This window comes from Mandrillus leucophaeus, unplaced genomic scaffold, assembly GCF_000951045.1.
Source record: "Mandrillus leucophaeus isolate KB7577 unplaced genomic scaffold, Mleu.le_1.0 Scaffold603, whole genome shotgun sequence".
In the NCBI taxonomy this organism is placed as follows: domain Eukaryota; kingdom Metazoa; phylum Chordata; class Mammalia; order Primates; family Cercopithecidae; genus Mandrillus; species Mandrillus leucophaeus.
This window is the reverse complement of record NW_012106509.1, coordinates 857,194-863,873: the sequence shown is the minus strand read 5'-3', so window position 1 is coordinate 863,873 and position 6,680 is coordinate 857,194. Positions and strand designations below refer to the sequence as shown.

Here is a 6,680-nt window from a genome sequence, read left to right as displayed (position 1 = left end):
TTGCACTGGGATACTTGACATCTTCTATACAAGCTATTTAGATCCATATCTACATAAAAAAATAAGAATTAATTTTTAGTCCTGGGAAAAGAATATAAACTAATATACTATCTGGTACTATTTTGCTATAAATAGAGCTCATATGTTTCTTACCTTTAAAAGCCAATAAAATAGATATTGCTCAAATGTAAACAGAAATTAATATTTATTCATAAAATAACATATATAAGAGGCAACAAAATGTTAAATCATGTTCCAGTTTAGTAAATATCTGAAAATATTAAACTGGAAGAATAAATCACTTTGGTTATCACGAACTAAAACAGTGATTTCCACATCTTGATTGAAATAAGACATTAATAGAGTTTCAGACACATTTTCCCTAAATAATAGCAAATCACAGCTTGACTACTCAGATATCCTGATACCTACTTATCATAAAAGAGGAAATTATAATTATAAGCAAGCCACACATATCAAAATAAAACAAGTATTGATTAGTTTGTCTTCTGAGTTTGTTTAAAGTACAGAAAATTAACATGTCAGTTTAGTTACCTACCAGCAATGACTGGATTTTATCAGTGTTGTCATCTCTACAAACAGCATCAAATTACAATCCCTCTTCCCATAACATAAGCACCATGCCAGAAGAGACAACCAAAGTAAACCATCTAGCCGTGAGTAATGAATACTTTGGGCTGGTTGGAATCCACTTAGTTGAGGAAAGAGAAAAGAGAAGTGGCTCATTAGGGCATTTCCTGAACCCCGGTTGGAATTTCAGTTAAGGAAGAAGAAATGACACAGCAGTTTCAAGTTAAGACGACTTCCTTTCTTTATCTGAAATATGCCACTAATTTGAGAAAGAGCACTCCTACAAAACTACTCCACAATACTGTGACCACAGTAAAAGCTCTTGTTGGTCCCATTGTGGCTCCATAATTAACAATTCTTACCAGAATATACACAAGCAGTACATGGTTGTTATCAAAATGGTCTGAGATCCTACATTTATTGCAACATGTTATGCTTCACAATGAGCATTTCTTCAACAAATTGACCTGCATCATTTTTTTTTTCAATTTTAGGAATTGCACGTTTGTTTACAGCATTAATAGATTTTGAGCTTTTGTTTAAGGCCATTGCATTTTCCATATTTTCTAAAATCAAGTTTTTCTTACATATGATTTTACTCCTAAAGTGACTCCAGGATAATTTTTATCTTGTCCAAGAATATTTTATCTTCCCATGTAGATTAAGAATACACAATTCAGCTTATTAGCTTTCTTTGACTTATTATTATTATTTCCATCCCAATTTAGTTTGTATTTTTAAGGGACATGAATACAGGATACTCACTGCCTTTACAAATGAAACAGATAAAGAGGTCTCATTTCATGTCTTAGGTGTCTCAGGAACTTAAAATGGAAAGATACAACTTTGTTCTCACCCTGTAATTCACGCTGTGAAACTCTGAATTCATTCTTGTAACAGTTACATGACTTTCTTGTCTTACCTATATTTTTAAAAATATATGCAAAGCAAGGCATTTATGCAAGCTACTAAAGTTTAATGTGAAGGTTACATTCAGATTTCTCTTGCCTTTGTGATCTAAAAATTGTGCAATTAAATTGACATTTGTGTTTGTCAAGAAGTGGAGATTATATGAAAATATTGCAGCACTGTATCTTCTGTAAGAACTTCAAAGCTATTAAGTAAAAAAATTGTTCTGTCACTATCAATAGCACATTTTTGAGTCACCTTACCTTTTCTGGTTGTTTTATCATATATCTAAATCTCCTAAGGTGACTGGAAATAGCAAATAATTAAGTGTAAAATCAATTTATTTAGATTAGTATTAGAAATAAGCAACATTCATACCAGAAACATTGTGAGAAAAGAAAATATTTGGGATTTTAACTCAGAAAATACTTTAGATTGAATTAGAGTCTGATACATTTGTATGATACAATGTGTTTAACATATTCAATATACTTGTATAAAATACATTTGTGAGATTCAGAAGGTAAATTTTAAAGCTGTATTACTATGTGGGCTTCAACAGTTGGAAACATGCACATAGATACATATTCATACCTGAAAGAATAAGCATCAATTTGTTAATATCAGTTATTTCCCAATGGTGGCATAATTGGGTAGTTATGGGTTTTTTTACATTTTTATGTATTGCTTCTATATTTCATATAAAGTGTGGCGATTCCTCTATCTAAAACCAGAAATACCATTCAACCCAGCAATCCCATTACTGGGTATATGCCCAAAGGAATATAAATCAATCTATTATAAAGACATATACATGCACATGTAGGTTCACTGCAGCACTATTCACAGAGGAAAGACATGGGATCAACCTAAATGCCCATCAATGGTAGACTGGATAAAGAAAATGTGGTATGTATACATCATAGAATACTATACAGTCATAAAAAAGAATGAGATCATGTCCATTGCAGGAACATGGATGGAGCTGGAGGCCATTATCCTTAGGAAATTAATGCAGGAACAGAAAACCAAATATCGCATCTTCTGTCTTATAAGTGGGAGCTAAATGATGAGAACACATGACACATAGAGGGGAACAACATACACTGGGGCCTATCAGAGGGTGGAAGGTTGCAGGAGCGAGAGGATCAGGAAAAATAACTAATGGCCACTAGGCTTAATACCTGGGTGATGAAATAATCTGTACAGCAAACTCCCATGGCACAAGTTTACCTATATAACAAACCTGCAGATGTATCACTGAACTTAAAATAAGTTAAATTTTTTAAAAATCATGCATGTCATTTGTAATAAAATATAGTTTTCATTTCAAAAATAGTTTATAAATCAAACTTTTAGTATAGTATACTACTTGCCACAAAATAATTTTACCACAAATTATCTGCTCCCTTATGACAAGAATAAGGGAGATCTTATAAATAACTGATATAATTTAAATCCTACCTTCTGTCTTTACCTGATTGATGTTTACAGACTCCCTGCAAGAAGCATTTCAATTAATCACATGACAAAGAAAAGGGCAAGACATCTTCTCATGATTCATCAAAAAAAAAAAAAAATTTTTGTTTCTGAGGATGTATCCTACTCCTCGCATTTAAATGGCCAAGTTCTGGCCATTCTATGCCTGAAATTCTTCTCACAAAGAAGAAATGTGTCAAAGTGCTTGGCTGCAGGAACTTGGTTAAGAGTCAGACTGATTTGGTCTCAAGTCCCAGCTCTACCTCTTTCTAGCTATGGCACCTTGGTTAAAATACTTCACATCTCTTTGCCTCAGTCTCCTCAGCTGTAAAACAGAGAAACCAATAGTACCTAGAGCAGGGCTAGTATGAAGATTAAATAAAGAATAGAAGTAAATTGTTGAAACAGTGCCAGGCATGTAGAAAATGCTGTGTGAGTTTTACCCATTTTCCTCCTTTTTCAGTTGCCTCTTTCAATTTCTTTGTACTGTCCCTACCATTCTCCATCCTCCACCCATGTCTACCCACTCCCTGTACCGGTACCCAAATACTCCCATTTGTTATCATAGATGAATTATACGTCATCTTATGCAGAGAACAGCTCTCTCCATTTATACCAGATCCCATCCCTCTCACTACCCAAGAACATCACCCAGCAATGCCCTCCTCTCACTTGTAACCTACAGTGCCAAACATTGACTCGACCAGATCATTCCCTTTAGAATACAAGAAAGTTCTTTCTCCCACCTAAAGGAAAACAAATAACCTTCTCTAGACCTTACTTCTCCCACCTGATGTTACTCCATTTGTTTGTGCCCTTTTTGAAAAACTCAAAAGAGCTATCAATACTCACTGTCTTCAATTCCTCTTTTCCCATTCTTTCTTAAGCTCCTTCTAGTAAGACTTTGTGCTCCACCAGAGCACCAAAGCTGCCCTTGTCAAGATTACCAGTGACCTCCATCTTGCCAATCAAATGGTCAGTTCTCACTCCCAACTGACTTTCCCTATCAGCAGTGAATGCTTGATCATTCTCTTCTCCTTTAATGCCCTTTTTATGGGTTTTCAGGGCACTACAGACTCAAATTTTCACCTATGTCACTGAGTATTTCTTCTCATTCTCCTTTGCTGTTTCCTCTCTTCTCTAATTTATTAATAGTGAAATGTCCTAAGTCTCAGCCTGTTCTTTCCCCTACTCTAGCTATACTCATTACCTTGGCTATATCATGTACTCTCATGACTTTATATCATCTATATATTAATGACTCTCGCGGTCATACCTCCAGACCTGATATCTCTCTTGAATTGCATGCTCATATATCCAACAACCTACTTGATGTTTGCATTTTCATGTGTTACAGACAACCAAAATCTTCTCTTCCAACCATGCACCACTTGCAGCCTTCCCCAACTACATTAATACCATCTTCATCCCTCCAGCTCGCTCCTCTCTTTCTCTATACCCTTCAAAGTGTCCATCAGTAACTCCCGTGAGCTCACCTTCAAACCCACCTGGAATTTATCTGCTTCATCCAACTTCCATTGCTATTATCTGAGTCAAAGCTAACCTCATCTCTCACCTGGATTGCTGCAAAGACCTTCCACCTGCTCTCCCTCCTTCTGTCTTTGTTACACATACACTCACACACACATGCACACACACAAACGCACGCACGCAAACACACAGCAACCAGAGTAGTTCTCTTAAAACACAAAGCTGGTCATGTAGCTTTTCTGTTCAAAACTTTGTCAAAGCATTCCTCATACTCAGAGGAAGAGCTTAAGTCATTCCAATTCCTTAAAAGGGTGTCTGAGGTCCTAGGCCTACACGCCTCCTTTAACTCTTTGTGGAATATCAACTTCCCAATGAAGTTTTTCCTGACCTGTCTAAAATTCCACCATTCTCTTGTCTTCCCCATCTACCCCCACTGACACTGTTTATTCTCCTTACCTTGCTCTGCTTGTTCTTTTTTCTGTAGACCTCATTACCTACCAGGTTTTCATTTAATTTCAATCATTCGTTGGAAAGAAGGCTTCACAAAGACCAGGATCCCTGTCTGTTTGCTGATGGACATATCCTAAGCACTAATCACTAAATGATTAAATGTGTGATTTTTCTAAATTTTATTCCCTTTATTTATAATCATAAGAAAATTCCCTACTGCCTAAATTTTGACTCCAAATTCTCTAGGATCACTCATAAATGTCTTCTCAACTAAATCTGAGCCTGAATTTCAAGCTTTACCATAATACGTTCTCGCTTTCTTTAGGTTAGAATGTCCCCCTGCAAGACTCTCCTCTCTTCGAAGTCTAGATTATACGTGACCTCCTGTCTGTACTTTCCTTGAAAGATACAGAATTAAGTGCTCTTGTGTGTATGTATATGAATTGAGGACACTTTACACATATTTCTATTATAAGCATTCATGTTAATATTTTTATTCTCTCAACATGTTGCAAATTCAATATAATAGCCATCAAAATTCTCGTTTTATTCCATTGGGCATATTTGCTAATATTTACCAAGAAGAATAAATGAAAAAGCATAGCCAAAATATTTTGAAAATTAAAAAAGTGAAGAAGGATTGAACAATGAAATATTAAACACATGATAAGACTACGCTAATTAAAACAGCTTACTACTAATATATAGTAGACAGAAAGTGAAAACCTTCTGCATTTTTAGAAATTTAGCACATGTTGAAGGTTGCATTTTACATCAGAATGAAATAAATGTATTTCTTAATAAATACTTTTAGGACAAGTATCTAATAATTTGTTGAGAGAGAGAGAAAGAGAATGGAAAAGACAGAGATCCGTACCTCCACCTACCAAGAATTTAATTTCAAATACCTTAAAGATTTAAACATAAAACTTTTAAAATGAGGCTCACAAAAATATGTGACTACATCGTAACCCACAAAGTGGAGAAAAAAATCACTAAATATAAATTTTGGCCACACAAATATTAAATCTCCAAGAAAATAATTATTTTTAAATTTCACAAAACCAAAACTGGGAAAATATTTTTCCATATGTTAAAAACAGATAATATATAGATAATTGCTATACTGTATTGTCGATTTTTTTGCCTCATTTGTCTTCTTTCCTGAAAATGTGCTTATTTTGGAATTGGACCATAACATTTTCTTCTTTGTATTATAGTTCTGTCTTAGTTTTATCACACTGAAAATTGTGTAAAATGTATGCCTCAGATGTTTCCCAGACAGAGAGGAAAAGAGCTAGGGTATTTACACTCTCCAGTAGTTGTCAGTCACTGGTTTCAGGCTGCCTTCACGAACACATTAATTTCCAGGCACATGCTTCCCAAGTTGCAAATGGGCAAAGTAGTTCATATCATGCAGAAAGCAGCTCTCTGACAAAACTTAAAAGTGCTAGCTTTCTGAAACAAGCTGTCATTCACTGAAATGATATAGGGGATATGGACCAAATACCATCAGCATGTGCCAGTTACCTAGAATTGGTCTTGTCACATAGTAGAGAGTATATATTAAATATATGCCTTATTGTTCTTTACATTAGTGTTCCCATAGAAACTAATGCTGTAATTATTTATTCATTGCTTAATAAGCTTCCATTAAATACCTGCCATTTGTCAGGCATTAGGTATACAAAGCCAAACACTCCTAGTCTTTACCCTCAAGGTGATTAAATTCTAATCAATTTTTAAAGATAAATTACCCA

At 34.8% G+C, this 6,680-nt stretch overlaps 1 protein-coding gene across 2 annotated transcripts in view; it reads right to left on the bottom strand.

Annotated features, from left to right (window-relative positions):
* TFEC (transcription factor EC) overlaps positions 1-6,680 on the bottom strand; it is a 211,924-nt gene that overhangs the window by 71,073 nt on the left and 134,171 nt on the right. The window contains exon 1 of one of the 2 annotated variants that reach the window (XM_011999842.1): positions 560-695. The exons of the other annotated variant lie outside the window; for it this stretch is intronic. The gene's annotated coding sequence lies outside the window, so the exon portion shown is untranslated. Of the gene's footprint in view, positions 1-559; positions 696-6,680 lie in introns of those variants that run through there. 2 annotated transcript variants of the gene reach the window in all.